Source organism: Bacillus rossius, chromosome 3 (assembly GCF_032445375.1).
Source record: "Bacillus rossius redtenbacheri isolate Brsri chromosome 3, Brsri_v3, whole genome shotgun sequence".
NCBI classification, from domain to species: Eukaryota; Metazoa; Arthropoda; class Insecta; order Phasmatodea; family Bacillidae; genus Bacillus; species Bacillus rossius.
Window position 1 is genome coordinate 72,082,978 of NC_086332.1, and position 22,461 is coordinate 72,105,438.

Genomic DNA, 22,461 nt, shown 5'->3' on the forward strand with positions numbered 1-22,461 from the left:
GAATCAAGCCTAAGTTTTGTGTTGTCCCAGTACTTTCAATAGTTAAAGTTATTTGAAAAAAATTCCCTGAAAAGCTTTCCATTAGTAAATTGCGCACATTAATTAGCATAATAAACCAAACTAAGCCAAACTGTTCAATAAACGATTGTCTTTTCCACAGAAAATTTTTAATTTATGTGCCATTTTTCGTAAGCGAGACAATAAATATGCGATATTGTTTCCAAGAACGTGTTTTCATATGCACAAAAAATAACCATAGCAAAGTGTTGTACATATTTACAATTTTTGTCTTGTTGTATTACTACAAACTATTTCTTACCACTTGGTTTCCAAACGAACCATTTCTTTAGGTATAAAAAAAATATTTATGTGCAGTTAGTTCACTCGCGGATACTCTCGACGTTATTATATTTTAGTCAACTGTTAAAAAATAAAGTTGCCACTGGTAGCTGCGTATTGTTTAATCTACGCTTACGTACAGCACATAGCACTGACTTCACAAAATCGTAAATTTAATCTCTTAAGCATGTTAAAACGAAAAAATACTGGGTGAATTATTTATATTTGTAAGGTATTCATAACTAAGGTGAGTACGAATTACATTCTTGTAAAATTTTAATTTCATACTGTTTTATTTTAGAGGTTATAAATAAATAAAAATATTAATAATGATGACAATAATAAACATGAAACCAATAAACATATTCAGGAGCAAAATGTAAAGAGATATCACCTTATTGGTGACCGCGACACTTCATCTCAAACTGATGGCTTATCGTTTGGAGCATGAATTTTTCGCGAAAAGATCTGAATGCTCATTTGACGGCAAAATAGTATGCAGCCATCGCCCTAACTGTCCGGGCCATTCATAAAGCGTTTGCTTATGCACAAAACTGCTGTGATTCATGTGCTTGCAGAAGACATGTGCCTAAGAGATATTTAGCTAACAAACAAACACAGACAAAGCAAGCATTATTTTACCACATAGCTAGTCTCAAAATCTTATCGAAAAAAATACATGCCCCTACCTATTGCTATCACAGCCTTCTGCATGATTTGCTGCAAACATGTTCCAGATCTCTATTTTGACGGGCCTTGTCCTTCTGATGTGTAAATTGACACAAAATGTATGTGTCAGCAGAGTCTCCACCGATGTTACTGTAATTTTATACCTACATGTTGGTATATTTTAACACTTGCGCTCAAGTAAAAACATTAACAAAAGTGTAAAAGAACAATTGCTATGGTTTTGTAAATATGTCAGGGCTTTTGGTGTATTTTTAATTTATGGTGCATAAAGTTACATACAATATAACATAGAAAAAAGGGAACTTTGGAAATCAAATAAAAATAGAATACATACTACATTACATTATTTTATTTACAGTAATTGGACCATTACAACTTTCCTTTTAAGGAACAGCAATCCCAATTAACAATTGTGGCAACGAAAATTACAACATGCAGATGGCGTCCTTGTCTACGTATACGTTCTTCTAATCTGATGTTCAGGTTCCACATGGATCGCTGCAACATCTCAGCTGGGATGCCACGAATTGCGTTTCCAATTCTTTGTTTCAATTCGTCCAGCGCCCTTGGCCGACTCTTAAGGCAGGCCCACAAGAAAAAAATCACAAACCGATAAATAACATGTTAGTTTTTGTAATGACAGGTGTACATTCATGTATTTTACCGAAACGTTTATCAATATTTGGTTTTTTCAGAAATGTTTATTTTTAAGTACACCAACTTCACTATTTTTTTTATTTAACTTACACGACACAAATGTAAAATTACCAAACCTTTGTGTATGTAATTATAAAATTATTTTTACTGTGTAGAGCCCCATGTAAAGATATGTCTTCCAACATACTCCAATAATAATTAAAACATATAGTACTAGCTTATCACCTGTGGCTTCGCGCTCAAGCGAATTTCAGGATATTACTGATATTATACTATTGTAAGAAAAGCATTGGGCCAATTCCAAACATCCTTATGTAAATCAACATTTAAAGTAAATTTACGGGTCTATTAGAAGATTTCTTTAATTACAGAAACATTCAGGGTTAGAATTTCGACTGTGGTGGTATATAATGAGTGGCGGTAGCATGGGTGTGGGAAGGGGAGGGGCGTATATCCTCCCCTCCACCCCTCCCTTGGTCGAGGAAAATGTTTTGAATAATATAAGTGAATGAGGTTTTTTATGGGGTGGATGCAAGTTGAGCTGTTACACACCTGCAATTTTTACTTTGATGAAGCCGCGTTCCCTACGTCTACTTGGAAGACCCTTATGTCAGCGTGTTGGTGTTAAAGGCGAACAAGATTTTTTTTAAAAAGTGTTAAAAATTGTATTTTTTTTTAAATCCCCCTCTCCCGAAAACAATTCCTGTATCTGCCACTGTATACGAGTCAACTTCTTATCTACTGATTTATGGTATTCACAATTGAAATTTTCAACGATGCATCCACTTAACTCTCCAAGTTAAAGTGATTAAATTTAATTTAGTCGAATCGTTAAAATAAGGAAACTTCTTACTTCTGTCTAAAAAAAAAAACAACAGGAAAGGGACGCAGTTGTTGGGACGACTCATTGGAAACGACTTAAGGTTTAAACGACGCTCAGGACGTTTAAGCGAGGGTACTCCATCAAAGTTGTTTACGAAACCCCTGGAGCCCGGAAGCACGCGCGGGTGTGTGACGTCAGCGGGGCGGCGACAGCTCGTGAATGCCGAGCCGGGAATCTCGGACCAGTCGAGTCATCCGAGTCATCCGAGTCCCGTGTTCCAGTCCAGCGACGGTTGCGCCGCGGGAGCCTTGCGACAGCTTGGCATCGCGAACAAACTCACGAGGGAGAAACTGGAAGCTCAACTGTGAGCAAACTGAAGGGAAATTCATCGCAGTCGTTTCACCTGTGAAATTCGCGTTTATTTTCTTGTTCCACGTCAGACTCTAGAAACGTGTGTATAAAACAAAAATCCCTTTCGGCACAGCTTATAGGCGTAGGTAGATTTCGGAGTTCCTATTTCTTCTGGAAATGTTTTGGAAATTTCTATAAATTTCTGGAATATTTTTAAAATGTTATAACATTCTATGAGTCCGCCAATAACTTAAGAGTTCGATTAAAAATTTTCTCAATTTCCATGCAACGAAAAAATTGAATAGCTTAGAACGAATTTCATATTATTCCTGCTAAAGTAGATATATATTTTTTTTTTACCTTTTAACAATATTTTTCATCCCTTGCACTAATTCGTGGTCGAATAAAAAAATGTGTACCTAGGTTGAAACAATATTAAGATTGTTTTAAATAAATTCAAACGAATTTGATACTAAGGAAGTTTTGAATTTTTTTTTTTTTCAATTTTAACCGCCTATTTTCACGGTAATAGTTATTTTTTTCAATAATTTTATCATCAAAAGATTTAAAACAATGTTAAGGATTCATACAATAAATTATAATGGATTTGAAAGTAATAATTTGTTTTGTCTTTTAGCCCTTGCAGTAATGATGTGTTACATAAAAATTTATATTAGAAAAAAAATATTAGACAATATTTAAAAAGTTAATTAAAAATAAGAATTCGAAAGTGCACATTGTAGGAAAATTTTATTTATTTTATTTCAACACCAAGTATTTAATCCCTTGAAGTTATGGTTTGTATTTTAAAAAAATGTTTCAAACAAAAATTTTAGATAAAAATTATTAGATTTACAAAAAAGTAAAAGTATTTGATGGTATGTCTACTAAGGGAGTTATTATTTTATTTTTGTATTTTAATCCCTCTTAATACATCCTTTTCAGAAATGGTTGTTGTATCACAATTGTATCAGACAAAAGTTTAGATAATATTTATAAGGCTTAAAAACAATTTGAATGGATCTGATAGTGTGCCTACTAATGGGGTATGAGTTTTTTTTTTTTTTTTTTTTTTTGTCATTCAACCCCTGTTATTTTCCACCCCATACATTAATGGTTGGTTGCATTAAAAATTTATTTAGAATTTTTTTGTTTGTTTTACGCCTACGAGTTGTAATGTGTTCAAACTGATGTTATATTCGTCATATTATGGGATTTATAATAATTTTTTCTGTTTTTCAAAAAACCTTCCCCATTTTTACCCCTTTGGTCAGATATTGCCCATTAACGAAGTAAACTGAGATTTTTCACTTATTTGAATCGATCCATGCAAAAAGGTCTTTAGTCCTAAATAAGTGTTTTTGAGAAAAACACAAAAAACTGTCTGCGCTAGAAGATTTTAATAATATAATAACACCTTTTTTTAATATGGTACCTAACAATTTCACCACTCATATGAATTATCTATATTACTGTTCTTGTATATAGTTTGTCGAAAAAAAATTATAAAATATGTTGGACTGAAGCCATTTTTGCATGGAAAATTATTTTATTAAACACTCTTTTATATTTTATTGTTATTTTAGTATATATATTATTTTAATTGTTTCTTATCCAACAAAATGGTAGAAAAGAAGATACAATATGTTATATTTTACTACATATTAGTTTATTTACTCATGTACAGTGTGTCAAAAATTAAATTATATACAGTTAGTTAATCATCTTGTACCTACAAATCAATGTTCTCCAGTTAATCATCTTGTACCTACAAATCAATGTTCTCCAGTTAATCATCTTGTACTTCCAAATCAATGTTTTCAGCTGTTGGCCAGTTAGAAATATCAATGTAAAATTGTTTATGCTCCTCGGGAATATAGGGCAGAAGTTTTCGTATGTCATCTAGTTTCTTTTTTTTAATGGGGACCTTCCCTTCTGGATAAGCAATGCATGGTGGAAATTCGGGTTTCGTCATTGCTTGCCGCAAACAAAAAGTATGTAGTACCATACCATTGATAAATTTTCGTGCAACAATTGTTCCAGGCATTTCTTGACTAAAAGAAAAATGCATGAAGGAACTTATGCCAAACTGTTGCTTATCATCTTTCGGAACTGATCTCGGGCGCGTTTCTTCTGAAACGACAGACTTTTTGTAATATTGAGGCCACCAATTTTTGTAATCGAATATGTGTTCCGATTTCACATGTGTCACCATAAACTTATTATTATTACTGCTCTTGATTACTAATTCAGTGATTTCTCTTAAGGAATATAAACGGTCATGTTTCCTCAGCTGTCTTTTAATCATTGAAAAATCTCGGTCACAGGGGAGAAACGAATGACCCCTGATGGGGAAGAACTGTTCTATTTTATTAAATCGACCAGTTTGTGTTAAAGCCAATAACAAACGTGCCAGTGAGTGGTTTTTGTTTTGGCCAGAACAGTTGTCAGAGAAAATCCTTATCTCCTTAATTTCTGGAGGAACCGTGTTCAAATAATCCGTTAAAAGTGAGCACACTTCATTTGGGCCTTTGTTGGCAGTACCCTCATGATAAAGGTATAACATAGCACTATGTTCCTTTATGTTATGTATGCAGCAAACATTGACTGTTAACTGCCTCATATAGAAAGTCTCTTGAACTGGGATTCGTGGCAATTGAATATTTTGCATATAATCCATACAGATGGACAGAACGTGTGGTTCAGTTTTGCAGTCTCGTTCTTTTTTAAGTTCATTATAAAACTTCTTTGCCCTCCTTCTGTGAATCATTAGTTCCGCTGCCGCACACCTCTTGGCTGCTTCATTTATGTGAGGGCTTTTAATTTTAAGTTTTAACTCCTCACAAGTACAGCAGCAATCAACCTGGGGTCTGCCAAATGATAGAGAAAAGTTTTCATTGAATAACTTAATGAAAAACTGATAACTGCAGTTAATGTCAGGATTTTTATCTTTGAATAGATTATACATGGACTTTACAGACAGTCTGGCATCGAGATATGATTTTGTTTTACCAGTGTATTTTGTGCATTTAACTGGAAAGCTAAGAATGTGGTTTCTGATTTTTTCCCGAACTTCAGGTGGAAGTGTGTTAGCACTTGATGTTTTCCCTCTTTCATCAACGGGACTTTTGCCCAATAAAGCAAGTTTTCTAATCCTCTTCACTCGTTTATCAGTAATAGCAAACAATGATAAGAAAGCTTTGTAACATACCTCTCTCTTTACATGGCCTATAATAACATAGTATTTGTAAACTTTGTCAACAATTCTTGCCCCCTCTTTCTTCCGAGGTCGACGGCGATCAACATCATGTATATCAATCAGAGATTGAATAAATGTGTCTTGTTGATTTTTTGTAGGCAAATCATGCAAACGTCTTAGCACATCAATAGCTTCATCATCTGAGATCTTCTCAAAACACTTCATTCTCTGACATCTGAAAACAAAACGATAAATATTTTTGTGATTGTTGGAAAATAAAGGAAATATATATAGTGCATTGAGAGATTTAGGCCTACTAAAACTAATTCTCTTGATATCAGAAATACATAAGTAAGTGCCTAATATTGTAATGTATATAACAAATACAAGCTTTAGATAACATTGGTAGTTATAGACCTACCTGCATGGAGGTCCTGTTGTTCTGGCTGGAATCAAATTGCCTTTGGAGGTTAGGTATTCCTCCCCTTTACATCTTGCAGTTTTTCTTATATTTCTTTTCCAAGAAGATGGTGTACTTTTCCTCTTTATACCTCTTTCTTCTACATTGTCTGTGCCTTCACTTTCTGATGACATTATTTAACAATATCTTTGTATAAAACTTACTAATTTACCATCATTTAACAAACAAACTGCATATTCAACATTCTTTTGTTATAAACATTTTGAATAACAGGTTAGGAAACATAATGTCACAGAATATTTCAATAGTGCGCCGCTACAACAAAAATTCCCAAACTTTATTCCATGCAAAAGGGGCTTCAGTCCAGGACTGAAGCCCTTGCTGCATGGAACAGTGAAATTAACAGTCTGTTACTACGGTAACAGTGCATTGGACTGAAGTCTTTTTGGCGTAGAAATGTGTATCTACCTTCTTAGGTAATGTTGCATATTCAAACTGGAATTGTGGAAAAAATGGACTAAAGCCCTTTTTGCATGGACCAATTCATTTATTTTACGTATCAGTTTGGAAGTGATTTGTGAAAAAACTACGGCGGTTTTCGCGTCCATAAAAATGTTATATATAAAAGATTACATATATAAACTTTTGAGTTGACGATGGTTTTGGGATCTATGGACCATGAAATGAAAATCTAAATAAAACTTTTCCGAAAGTCGCATCATGGAAACGGCTGCAATAGGTAGTACTATGTCTTTGAAATCTACCTAAAAAGTGATAGAGTCTTTCAGTACTCGGCAGAGACGTGTAAACATTTAACCTCGGTAACAAGCAAATAATTGTGTTTTCATGTTGCAAATAAACTTATAATACGAAACTCGGACATGAAATTTAACGTAGAGTTTTTGAAATAATGTCGAGTGAGATAAATGTACGAAATTTATGTTAAGTAGCTTTCGAAGAAATATTACCGTTTTTCAATTAAATTTCTTGACGTGAAATCACTCTTAGTTTCTGCACTTGCCGCTAAAATTCACTGCTGGAGCAGCTACTTCGACTATCGATTCATTCAATTATACTGAATCTGCTCCCGTAAACTGCGAAAAAGACTTGAAAAATACTGAACCCCAGCTTTGGACCAGATCTTCGAAAATGAATTTTATTTAAATTCTGTCCAACTTGTTTAGCATTTAACTAAACATATAGTACTGTAAACCTAACTTTCCTCTTTGTCTCTATGACATTTGGTTCGCGCCATCCGCCACAGATGGCAGCACCGTGATCACACACATCCGTTCCATTCGCGAGAATACTCCCACCAAATGCCGTACACCGAGAGCCGAGATGTCTATATGTCAGTAAGAGTAACAGGCGATTTTCCTAAAGGCGGTTTGCCTAAACATGAATTCGTTACGGCGATTTGCCTAAAGTTATTTCGCCTAAAGGCGTTTTGCCTAACGTCGAATTGCCTAACGGGTATTTGCCTAAAGGCGATTTGCCTAAAGGCGATTTGCCTAACGGCGTTTTGCCTAACGCCGAATTGCCTAATGGCGTTTTTCCTTAAAAAGGAAAAAGCGTTTTGCCTAACGGCGAATTGCCTAATTGCGATTAGCCTAACGGCGTTTTCCCTAACGGCGTTATGCCTAACGGCGTTTTGCCTAACGGCGTTTTGCCTAACTCATATTTGGCCAACGGAGTTTTGCCTAACGGCGATTTTCCTAACGGCGTTTTGCCTAACGGCGTTTTGCCTAAAGGCGTTTTGCCTAAAATTAGGCAAAAGGACACATGCCCGTCAGGTGAAGTCAGTGTCGTGTGTTTATCGGCTGCTCGCGGTTGCGCGCGGTTCGGTCGCGAGTGTTTACAGTTGTTGGTTCTCCAGGACGAGTCAAACACCCATCTGACACGCGCGAGCGTTCAAGAGCGTTCCCGCGAGATGGAACTGGTTTCGCAGGATCGTTCGCCCCGATCCCGCCGAGGTGCGACAAGCAGTCGCGGGTGTCGCTCTGCGGTGGCGGCGAGTGTCGCTCCGCGGTGCCCTCGCGGGAGTAGAAAGCGCGGCGCCTGACGGGGCGGAAGTGGAGGCGGCGGGATCTGCGGCGGCCGGTGGTTCCGGGATCCGATCCCTGCCGGAAACGTTCACGCCCGTCCGAGCACCGTCCGTCACGTCCGGGTGGACGACGAAGGGACGCCGAGTGCATCTCAGCGACATGAACCCGTGTGCAGTCACTTTCGTGAACATCGGGGGAAATACAAAACGTATTGGTCTGCCGAATGAAACATTGTGATAGTAAAACCATCTTGGAATATATTTGGTAAACTAAAATAGCTATGATGAAAAGTAATCACAAGTTTAAAAATACCTAAGAAAGCTGGCATTACAATGATATTCTCCTTCTGAATTCCCAAAGAGGGTTAGTAACACAACGGTAGAGCGCGCGGTTGGTAACCTCAAGGGGCGTGGGTAAAATTTCGTCTCTTTTTTTACATTTAAATAACATTATAATATAGTTAAATAATAATTTTGAATCAGCTTAATAAGGTTGATGTTTGTTTGTAGGAAGTATTCACAGACTCGGTGCGGAGCAGCAGTGGTTTGTACCACGCTTTTCTTAGCTTGACCTATGTTTGAATGACTGGACTATGTAATAAAATAATTCCATTTTATTTTTACCCACTTTTCGACATAAGAATGTGTTGAAATTTTGCATAAATATAAAGAATCTCTGACAATGCAATATTTTGATAACTTAATACCTTAGAGTTATGAGGGAGTAAGGGGTCAGAGGGTAAAAGAACACTAATTTCGAGCTATGGGCAATAATCAGGTTTTTGTGTATTCATGAGGCCGAGGCATGGTGGGAATTTGCCCCGGGTTCAACTGTTACCCTAAGGGGGGGATCAAAGACCCAAAATTTTGGAAAATTTTAAAACTCAATGCTTTTTCGATTTGGAGTGTTTCCAATCCAAAAGGTCGGGTTATAGTGGAAAATTTGTCCGGGTAAGGGGCGGAGGCGTAATGCCTCTACATTTGGAAAATTTTAAAAGTATATTCCTTTCTATTTAGATTGTTTCCAAGGTCGCGTTATAGTGGAAAATGTGCCCATGGTATGACTTTCTCCCCTAAAGTCCCTAAATTTTGAACATCTCAAATATATATTCTTTTTGATTTATAATGTTCGGGTTATGGTGGAAAATGTGCCCGGGGTTCGTTAATGGCAATGTAGGTACTATATCTGAAATATATCTGGCCACTCTTCCGGCGTGATCAAGTATATGTAGGATATGGACATTTCATAAGTCCGTGTTGATTTCGCCACAGACTGTGTACATGTAATTAATCCAATTGACATTCAGTTTCCAACGAAATACAGCTATGGTACTGCTGAAAGGCGAATGTTGCCATTAATACTGAGTTCAGCATCTACCGTGAATAAAAAGCAAGGCTGCACTGTAGATTATGCAGTTGTTAATTTGGGATCGCGTCTCTTTGCTGCCGGACAGGCTTATGTAGTTCTTAGTCACGTAAAGTCACTGGATTGTCTCCAAGTAGAAGAACTTGATTGCTCTAAGATAACAAGAAAAGTTCCATATAATGTTAACGAATTAACTGAAATGGCTATATTACGTGAACATTAATGACTAATTTTAGGTTCATTGAAACAAATAAATACTTAAAATCACCCATTTTAGTATTTTTAATTTATATCAATAACTCATTGTCAATATTTTTATTTTATTTTGAGACTTAAAAGAATAAAGTAAACTTATAGTTAAAAATATAAAAAAATCTTTAATCGTTGAATGAACTAAAGAAATAATAAAAATTAAATTTAAGTTTTCTTGTCCAACAGTCAAATAATGAACCACAACTCGGTATAACTAAAAGGGTGGGGTGCTATCTTCTTTCATTTTCGTATTGACTACATCCTAATATTTTCGTAATGACTATAACCTATAATTAGTAATAGAAAAATTAAGACAAATGATATCAAGCACCCCATTACTAATTTTAAGTTCATTAATGTTATTAAGTTCATGTATTCATTTTCGTAATGACAATATCGTAAAATTTTCGAAATAACTATATCCTAAAATTAGTGATAGAAAATCTATTACAAATCATATTGTTATTACTGATAGAAATTTTAAGACAATTTATATCCAGCACTCCACGTTTTTAGTTATTCAGAGTTGTAGTGTATTATTTGGCTGTTGGGCAAAAAACTTAAATTTAAATTATATTTTTTGAATTGTTACTTCATTCAACAATAAAAGCTGGTTTTTTTTTTAGTATTTTTAACTAAAAGTTTATTTTCCTAACCTAACTACAAAATTAAGTGTATTTGGGAGGGGTCTAGGTAGGGAATAAGTCTGTAAGCCTAATCGTGCAGGGTTTTAGCCATGCATCACGTGCTAGGAGGGGATTGGCCAGCCATGGCAGAAATTGATGCCATATATAACCCCCCCCCCCCCCTCTTAACTCTAGACTGTAAGTAGATAATTTGTACTCTGGTAAAACCTACATAGACATAGGGAAAACCCTCTCCTTCATGCGGGATACAAAAATCGTCCTGGAAGAAGGGTAGAGACATACTACTAAGAAAAGGGTGGGAACTAGGACATTCCTGAGCTGAGGTCTTTTTTTGGTCTAGTGGTAGCTTTGGTATCCTCAGAGCTAGGCAGGCTGTATTCTGTCTCCGTGCCTCATGGGTAGAGATACGGAAATTTCACGGATTAATTTGGCCGCAACCTAAAATGCAAACCTTCATACTCGTGCCTCGTGTTTGTGATTGGACCGCAGTTATTTTGACACGCCCCTCAACATCCGAGAGCCAACGATACCCGGCTAGAAGGTGAAGTAAGCAATCATGTAGTGTAGATAACAAGAACAAAAATTTTCTCGCTGAGAAATTATCTACTGTAAAAACAAACGTTATTAAAGCGAACATTGAAATTTTATGCTGATGCCAAACGAATTCGCGAAAGTTTCGGGTCTCTACTCATGGGTAGAGAGACCTGCAAAATTCACGTTATTTTCTGATACCAGGCTAGATTGCATGAACTTGGACACAAACCACCTATTAATTTTTTTTTGGCATTGGCCGCTGCCACATTTTCCTTTGGCATATGGTTTTATCAAATTAATCTAAGCCTTTTCTTCGTTATATTATTGCCTTTTGGATTTTGTAAGTCTACCCATGAACATGCAAGGGAAGCGTATAATGGTTTACTCTCTATAGTCTCTCTCCAAATAATAAATCAAGATTGTTAGGTATCGTACCTAGCAATGGAATCTATAACAAGGGACCGGGAAAATTCGGAGGTTCGAGGACCTCCAGGATAGTCTCCACAGTCCTCTGCACATTCGGGCAAGTTTTCTCTTATCATTGGCTGCTGATTTTTGAGACGTCTCAATTAGGATGTCTATGATTCGATCATTTTTGGCCGAGGGTCTCTCATTGAGCCAGAGCCCTTCAGATGAACTATTTACTAATAGCAGAAAGAGCGCAAAGGTGTAATCATTTGAATTCCAGGAAAATTTTCTGGTATGTCTCTATTAGCGTATACATTGTACGGTACATTTAATATACAAATATTTGGAGCATTCTCTGTACATTTAAACTGTTCCCAAACAAGGTTAGAACTATCACGACGTTAATCGAATATAAATTTAATCAATTTATGGGTTATAAACTTCGATTGCATTTTCAGGAATGTTACGAAATTATTTTCAGTTTAATTCTCTTACTGGTGGAAACAAATTTGTTTTTCTCACCTTGGTCAACGCATGCACCATGTCGCTACTAAGCTAGTAACACTCGCCTACTCACTAGGTTAGGTTACTTTTTCTCCGAAAACCATTTTTATATGTTGATTGAACGAAACACTCAATTACGCGCTGAACAGCTCCTCAATTCATCGACCACTGACTACGATTTCACTAGCTGGGTAGAGAGCAGTGACAGAAGTGGCCCTGGAAACGTATTTACTCTACATAGGTCAAAATTAGTGGGATAACACATAGTGAGTTCTGTTCAGAGGCAGGCATTTTTCGTGAAAAAATCTGTATGTCCATTAGACTTCAGTAAGCTATACCGGTGCCAGCTGTTTCTTCCTTGTAATTGGCAGCCGTCTGCAAGAGAAGCCATTGCTTGATTTGACAGGGCCATTCAGGAAGCGTTTGCTTCCGCACTGAATTATTTTGATTGGTGTGCTGAAAGTATACGCGTACCTTAAAGAAACTCGACTAATCGCGAAACACAGATGGTGCTACGGTTTTTTTAACCCTCAGCTAGCATCGAAATCTTTTCCCTGAAAAATACACGCCCCCTAGTGATGTCAAAATCAGTGAATGCGCAGGTGTGTACGACAGCAGTCTCGCCCTTTGAACATGCACTTAAACACAGTAGTTTACAGCTTACTCTCAGGGAGATCGCATTCAAAATTCAACGAGAAACCTTGCTTGGATATATGCTATAGGTTTGTACGCAGGATTTATAATCTAGGCCTCAATTTTTAAAGGTGTTTTTCTCCTTCCATCGGTTAAAATATATCATAAGAAAGCGTGGATCGTATATATTCTTCCTTGCAGTGATTACAAACCTGCTAGATTCGCATTATCTTATGGTGCCACGTAATGATCCAAAAATGTGTGCATAATTAAGTCGATAGCTTGTGTTAATTGGCTGCTGTTATAATCAACCTTCTATTCGGGTCACACATGATTAGGTGGGATTGTTTTCCATTGGTAGAGCTACGATTATTTCACGAATACATTTCACTCCAGGCTTGATTCAACTTGTCTATTCATAATTATGTAGAACTTTAAGCATGCTCATTGTTCGACAGCAAGGTCACGCACGTCCTTTGGCGATTGTCCTTGTTTATAACTGGCTTATGATCGTCAAGGGCGTGTCAATAGCACTGCAGTCCAATCATCGACGTGAAGCATATATATAATTTTATCACGTCTATTTTGGTACCCAATGAATCTGAGAAATAATTTCGGCTCTAGTCATTGGTGGGGACAAAAAATTTTCTCGTTTTCAATGACCTCTAGGATAGACTCCCCCGTCTTCTGCACACTCGGAAAAATGTCACTTACTCATTGGTGGCTGACCTGTGATACGTCATATCAGGGAAGCCTGTGATTCTATACTTATTTGCCAGATAATTGGTCATTGTCCCACAGTCTTTCAGATAAACGGTAAACCAATAGCATAAGTATTACAAAAGTGTAATTTTTTATTTTAGTCTACAGCCAAATTAATTCGCGAATTTTTCCGGTCTCTACGAAAAGTGTTTCAAACTCTAGAGTTGTAGGTGTTTGCTTTCTGGCATGGTTGCTTTAAGAATTAGAATAAGTAGTTATTAATCTTCTCTCGTTTGACCTAATAATGTATGGCAGAAAATGTAATATCATCTAAACTAAGATAAAATACAACGCAGACAGAGACTCCGGTGATAAATGAATGGTGTTTTGTGATTGTATATAATTTCCTTCCGAAATATATATGCTAAGGGTTTATAGGGGCCTTTAATTCCCCCGAAAGGATTTAGAGACTAGCTGAGAGTCAAAAGATTGAAACATCGTCTGTTTTTTGTGAAAGGTCGAATTTCTTTCAGGTACTATCGGCAGACCAATCACAGTAATTCGTTGTGGAAGCAAACGCGTCCTGAATGGCCCGGCCAAATAGACACTCAAATAATAGTTCGATTTTTTTTTGCGAAACAAAATACCTGCATCAAACTGTTGATTATTAGTTTCAGTTCAATTTAATTATTTACCACAATAAACGAAACGGATTGCATATGTGTGACAAACTCATCTGTATAGTTTGCAACAAAAAAAAAAGTCTTTCAGTACTCGCCAGCGAAGTGTAGACATCTAACCTCGGTAACGAAAAAAATTTGTTATCTCATGTTGTTCATGTTGCAAATAAACTTATAATATGAAACTCGACACGAAACTTAACGTATAATTATTTACAATAATGCCCTGCGTGATAAATATACTGATCAATAAAATATACGTTTTTCAAATACAATAATTTTTGGCAGCGAAACACACCCATACTTTCTGCGCCCGCCGCTAGAATTCGCCACCTGAGTCGTAAACGTTGCTTCCCACCATCAAACGCAGATACCAATTAGCAGCACGAAACAATCGGAAATTTTAGTTTGTTGAAACGGCTAAGATATAACCCCGGCTTTGGAATTGACTTGCGACAAGGAATTTTATTAAAATACTGGTCATCTTGTAAAAATTGACTGAAAAGGTAATACTATAAATTTTCCGCACGAGTTTGAAGTTATACTTCTATGGCATTAATAAAATATCAACATTAAACATTTTAAAACACATATTCTAACACTAAGTATATGTTTGTATATTTGTTTTTACTTGAACGTCTGTAACCAGTCTGTAAATACTTCATACAAACGAAGCTTACTGAGCTGATTCAACATTATTCTTCAATTATTATATTATAATGTTATTAAAAAAGTTTCAAAATTTTCCAGAGACGAGTTTTGAACCACAGCGCGCGCTTTACCGATGTGCTACTAAGCCTCGTCGGTATTAATTAGGAGAATATGTATTATTACTGTAATTTCGTCTTTCTTAGGTATTTTTGAAACTCCGGGATAGCTTCACTATCATAAATGTTCATTTTTCAGACCAATACGATTAGAATGTCCCTTAATTTTTACGAAACGTACTATACACGGGTCATGTTGCTACATGTGGGTTCACCATCTTTGTGTCACATTTCCGTTCATCAACTTCCATTCCATTTTCTCGAAATAACTCCTGCCAAATGCCGTATGCTGAGAGCTAATATGTTTACACATCAAGAAGGACAGCAACTTTATTGAGGGCGGCTTCTAAGAACACCGCAAGTAGGCAATACTTTCTACACCCGCATCGCAGCAAATGCGGGCTCGAAATGGGCGTGGCACGGGTCAGGACGTGTATTTGTGTTGAAGCAGGTGGCGCAATAAAAGTAAGCGTAAGACGGCGAGCACACATAAATCGTACCAGTCGGCGGCATTAGCTCAGGCGTTTGAGCATAGAGGAGCATGTTTCGTATTTTTGATTCACAGTTAACAGTGACACAGCATAACGGGCGTATCCGTGTTATTCTATTTTTTGGCGGGAAAAGGGGGGGGGGGGGGAGGAGATTATTATTTCCTCCCCAAAAAATTTTGGAACTTTAAATATATGGGTTTTAGTCTGTATACTTTGAGGACACATTTATCATACATGTGTTATTATTTGTTATTATTAAAATTTTAATGTTTGCACAAAAAATAGAGCTATCTCTAACTATTATAAAACACAGTCGCTATCCGCGTCCGTCTGTTTGTTTGCATACTTCTGTTGATACGGTTTTTACCACCATTTATATAATTTCTTCCTAAAGGTTTACGTGTATGAAACATTCACATTAAATTTAAAGATAATAGAGAAATCTCGATGTAAAAATCGCACTTTAAGGGCGCTTACGTGGCTTACGCTAACTTATACATGACGATACATCAATATGCTAAAAAATTGTACCTCTTATACAGGCCTACAGAAAATTCAGCTAGAGCATCAATCAATCTTATAAAGATTAAACACAGTAACCATTTTTTATATTCATCTTTCTTTTCCTACCACAATAAATAAAGCGCAGGGTCAAACATTCAATTTTTCAGGAGTAGATTTGAGGGTTGGGTGTTTTTCACACGAACAGCTATGTTTAGCACGTTTGCGTGCGACTTCTAGACAAAATCTGTTTTTGCTGTCCCATGAGAAAAGAAAGGTGTCAACATTGTTAACAAATTAATTGTTTACTAATGGTCAATACCTACTTGTTAGTAGGCGTATGGTTATAAAAACACGGGACAATTACGAGAACTTTATCCTTATAAGTACTAACTTATTAAGTCTAAATGACGCATCATTAGTAGATCACATCAATTTGAAGCGTAGGCGGGTCGTTAGTTTTCAAATAAAAATGCTTAATCAGAAAGAAAATCAAATATTAATTTACCAAGAAAACAATCACAATATTTTATGTAAATTAAAAATAAAGAGCATTACTTTATAACATTAAATAAATATACATTAATTATACATCCACTCTGTGGCGCGACTGTGATTCCCTCCCAAAGCTGTACATCGGATATGTTCCTGTTCAGCATTACATTGCAAACACGTGATACAAAGACACACGTATATCTAACAGCCAGGCTGTGAAGTAGAGGGATTTTTGTCGTTTTCGTCTCAAAGACTGTCCGGCATTGCTAACTGAACATTTAAAATAATGTTGTATATACAATGAATGAGAGTTAACTTTTTTTTTTACGTTTGCTGTTGTTTGTTTTAATATTTTCAATCAAAGAAACACCTTTGATTCATGATTAACTAGGGACCTGATATACATTTTTAAAAAAACTTTTTTTATCAAAATTTCCACTCATACGACAAAAGCATGGTAGCCCAAATGTTAAATAAATAATATTAATTCAAACGTGATTCACATTACTACTAAAATGTTTAAACTAAAATGATGTCCAACCACGAGCCTTGAACTCACTTTCGAAACGCCCAGTAAGGTTTTTGTATGTATCTAGCCAGCTGGTCAGTACGTTCTTACAATTAATCTAAATTAAATGTGTTAAAAGATATCCGGGGTCACAAGGGAGATTGCAAAATGTTATACCTATGCACTTCTTTGATGAATGGGTCATAATTAAAGCCACTACATGCTGAACTAAACTTGACTGTACATAATTAATAGTGACCAGAAAAATTATGAGATTCATTTTGCGATAGGTTAAAATTCAAATACTTTTATACATTTGCGATTCTTCTACTACTGGCACACAATTAATCTAGAAGACTTAGGCCAACGAGAGACTCACAACCAAGAAGTATCGAATCACGGGCAACCCGGTCTAGACAACTCTCGAGTCAGCAGCCAATGAGCAGGGGATATTTGTTCGAGTATGTAGATGACTATGTAGTCTATCCTCGAAGTCATTTAAATAACGAATTTTTCCGGTTTCCATCAATCATCTACGTGTAGCATATGTTTATGCTTTCCAAGCCTACTTTGGCACCGAATGAATCCGCGAAATAATCGTGGTTTCAGTCATACTCATTCCTGAACTCCCCTCTACTACTGCGGGCCAGTCAACTACCAAATAGCAGTAAAGTGACAGAATCACGTCCACCCACTCAATAGAAGGGGAGGTTATACAGTAAGATATCAAGCAAAAGGAAAGCATATGAGTAGAGACCTGTAAAATTCGCGGATTCATTTCGCGATAGGCTAGAATTCAAAAACATATACCTCTTAGATAATTTTTCTATTGGTTTACTGTTCATCTGGACGAATCTCAACCAGTTATAAACCCTTAACCAAAGAAGGATCGAATCACAGACAAGCTGAGACGACTTACAAGTCGGCAGCCAATGAACTTGCGTTATTTGCCCGAGTGTACAGGGGTATGAGCAGTCTATCCTGAAGGCCATCGAAACCGCGAATTTTGCAGGTCTCTACATATGAGGGTAGAGTATACATAGGGCTATGAATTTCAGCCTGACACCAGATGAATCCGCGAAATTTCCTGGTCTCTAGGTGTCTGTAAGCCGCATTAATAGAGAACGGAATATTTTGCGGTTTAAAATTTCGCTAGTTTAAAACTTAACCACGTTTACCTTTGTGCTTCATGCCTTCATACCTTTAAGCCTCATGGAGGCATATGAACCAGTGAGAGATACTCAGGTGAAGAACAACCCAGTCACAAGCTTGACACCAATGCATAGGTGACATTGTCCCGAGAGAGTAAGAGTAAAGGACACTGGAGTCTCTCCTATAAGTTACTGAACCCGGGAATTCTTCCAATCCCTTTACATTTCTCATGTTGAGTGAAAGATAGCCAGGCGATTAATACGACCAAAGGAACTTGTTTTTAAAACCTGCTTATCACCTGATCCAGTTACTCGCAGTTCGCCTTCTAGCGGTGAACGTTGCGAGTGAAACTGTGTAATTGATAGCTAGTGGCTTTTTTTTTTTGCGAAAAATAAATAAACGCTCTTTGGACTGCAATAATTTGTCCCAGCACCGACTATTTATTTCTTTTAATTGGCGACCGACTGTAAGAGAAGGTTTTTTTTTTCTGCCACAGGCCATTCGGAAAGCCATTGCATCCGCAATTGAGTGGTTATAATTCGTTCACCGACAGTAGACATGAGCCTGAAGGAAACTCAACCAATCGTGAAACACAGAAAAAAAAATATATTGTGTACTTTTACAAACGATTCATGTGGGAAAGGTTGTCGAAAATGAAATCATTTGACTTTATTTTGTTGTGCCAAGCTTAGTATGTGCGTAGGTATTACTGGAAAGCCATTCAGGAAAAGGTTTACAAATAACTTTAACTACTGGAGTTACTTGGACAACACAAATCATATATGCCCGGGTAAGAATCTGAATCCAGTATTACTGCTTACTCTATTTTGTAGTGACACAGTTGTTTTCATACAAATGTACAAATCAACAAATATATGTAAGTTCACTGAATATTCCTGTTAAATGTACAAAACAAATTACAGTGTGGAGTGTTTTTAACACCTAGCTAGTCTTTGAATGTTTTAGTGGAAAACACGTATGCCTTTAGTGAAAGCCTAACGACACGTTGCACTCACCGATTCGAACTGGAGAGTGAGACTGCTGCTTTAATTAAAATTCTCTTCTCTTGTACACACAACTACACCCAATCCAACCTCTCATCCTCCAAAACCTCGGTTGTACGATCAGGGATCATCAGCAGCTGTCATTCAAGTCACCACGTGTTGAAACCAATCAGAGGTGGGCAGTTATCGGTCTTCTTGGACACCATAAGATCGCTGTCTCGGGGGACGTTGCTGAAACATGAGTCAGCACCAACAGGACCTCCAAGAAACTCACGTGGGTGAGCTGGATTGGCAGTGTGCAGGGCCCAGCGTGAGAAGGGAAACGAAACAAGTTTATTCCACTAAGGTATTAGAAGAGACCAGAAAAATTTGCGAGTTCAGTGACCTCTATAGGAAAGGCTCCAAAACCCTGGGCATACTCGGGCAAATGCCATCTGCTCATTTGCTGCATTCTTGTGAAACGTCTCAACTGGGTGATATGTGATTTGAACTTGTTTGGTTGAGGGTTTCTCATTGGCCCGGAGTCCTCCATATTAGCAGAAGCAGCATAGATTTATAATAATTTGAATTTTGGCGTACCTATATGCCTATATGCAGGGACCGGAAAAATTCTATGGTTCGATGACACTAGACTAGTCTCCAAAGTCCTCTGCACAGTGGGGCAACAAATGTTCTCTGCTCACTGGCTTCTGACCTGTGATACCTCTCAACTGGGAAGCCGAGGGTGTCTCATTGAGCCAATTTTCTTCAGGTAAACTGTGAACCAACAACATAAGTATCGCGATGGTGTAATCATTTGGATTCTAGCCCATCAAGAAATGAATCCGCGATTTTTTTTTTCTGTCTCTACCTTCATGGAGTGGGTGTCTGATGCAAATGGTGAGGTCGCTCTTGTTAGGCAATTAGTTGGCTAAACAAACCGTAGCTGTACAAATCCTAATGCTAGAGGTTTCTTTAATTGAAAATAACTCGCTAGGAAAAAAATGTAAAAATACCACCATGAACTTCGAATGGTTACACAAATATGCTAACAACCAGGGCCGTCCAGAGAAAGAAAAAGAATGGCGGTGGGAAGCATGTCCTTGACTTAGAAAAGGGGGGGGGGGAGGAGAAAAACCCCTGGGGCCCAGTTGAGTTTGGACATTTTTTTAATGTATGTGTAGACTCTAATTTTAGGACAAAAATATACAAGTCTATTTTTAATGTAATTCATTGGAAACCTTACATGTTATGCGATAGGCGCAGGTCAAGTTTACAGTGCTATTACCACGGTGAAGATTACCGTCTTTAATTATCCCCCCCCCCCCCACACACACACACACAATTACAGGGTTGGAAAAGTTTTACATTAAATAATTGGAAAAAGGGCTTGAAAAATCTATCTATCCGCGAGCCCTTAGTTTCTTTCGAGGGCCCTGCTAAAACACACCAAAAATATTAGCGTTAATCTTGATTTTAACAAAAACAAATTCTATCAATATAGAAAAGTAGGGTTGGGGGAAGTTGGCATCAATTATTAACACGGAGATTGAACATACCCACTTACCCACTCCCTAACTTTTTATATCTGTGGTCCATTCTTCAAATACCTTGAGTAGAAAGAACGAAGTATTCACATGAAGCGAAAAAAAAAATGCACCGAAAAAATTGAAGGTAATCTACAAATAAAATTAGTTTTTATTTTTCACTGAAGTATTTTAGTGAAAGCGTTGTGGTATATTCCACAGAAGAATTGTAAAACATTTTTTGCACGAGACTATCGATTATGTGCGAGATACGCATGCAGGGCCGTCGAGAAAAAGCTGGGAGGGAGGCGGGAGGCAAAATCCCCGACGTCCAAGAACCAAAAAGGTGAGGGGAATGCATTTTAGTTTAGAAATATGTTTAATGCTTGTGTTTACTCAGAAGGACAGAAGGACAAAAATTGCAGTCCTATTGCTAGTAATTAGGAGCATGCATATTTCGTGAAAAGATTCCGAGCCTATCTGAAATTTAAAACATTGTAGCATCGTCCATGTTTAGTCATTGGGTGATTCTTTCAGGTACATGTCTATTGTTAGAACACCAATCACAGTAATTCAGTGCGGAAGCAAACTCGACCTGAGTGGCTCGGTCAAAAAAGGCAACAACTTCTCTCACAGACGGCCGCCAATCACAAGGAAGAAACCGTTGGTGCGAATATACCATGTTGTAGTCTATTGGGAGTTCAGATTTTTTTTCCGTGAAAAATGCCTGCCCCTACTAATAATTCATTGGAAATTTTACAAGCTATGCAATTTTTCCATTTTACGTTTACTCTGTTATGGCTAAGGTATATTGAGTCTTTGTATGTATATATGTATATATGTATGTGTATGTGTATATATATATATATGTATGTGTATGTGTGTATATATATATATATATATATATATATATATATATACACACACACATAAGGGGTTTAAAAAACTGTTCGTGGTCCTGATAAAGTTATTTGTTTGCAGGCCTTTAGTTTCTCTCGACGGCCTTGTTTACGCGACACCGGATGAGTTGATCATTGTCTACTCGAAGACTCGTGCTGGACGGACTGCCAAAGAAAACTAATCGCCAAGCAAAACAGTGCGTTCCGCGCGTGACATGTTTTCTTTACTTTTTCTTTTTTTTTTTCGGTCGTCACTTTAGACAGACGAAAAAACAGCGAAGTGTTGACGACCATGACTTAACTTCCAGTCCACGGCCAAATGATTTACAGGCGTGGAAAATCTCCCAACATGCCGCTGATAACGAACCTAGCAGCATCTACAGAACTTGATGTAAAGACGTTCAAAGTTCTCTCCTTTCACGCAACATTCCGCTGTTGTCGCGTTCCTTTTCGAGGCACAGAAGTAACAAAGCGATTACGCTAAAACCAAACTTCTGAATAATTTTGCTCAAAAATTTCAATTTTTCAATTTTTCTCATTTTTATAATTGTTTTCCAAGGGAAATGAAAAGCCAATTGTAACAGACTTCTTGGCTCTATTGCAACACACTAATTTAGCATTTAGTGAATTGCAGTTTGGTGCTTTTCAAATCGGATACAGAAGTGGGTTCTTATGTTTGTTAAGTGGAAACAAATCTCGTTTTAGATAAACGTGTCTTCTCGAATTAAAATCACGCTAAACGTATTTTCAACGAACTAGTCCGCAGTTTATAATAAGTGATATTATTTTTCCTATATTAAGCTCTGAAAACTTTCAAGAAAACCTGCAGGCTGGAATTAATTTTTTTTTTAGAAACATATTTTAGAGTTGCTTGACGTGTGCCGTTGTG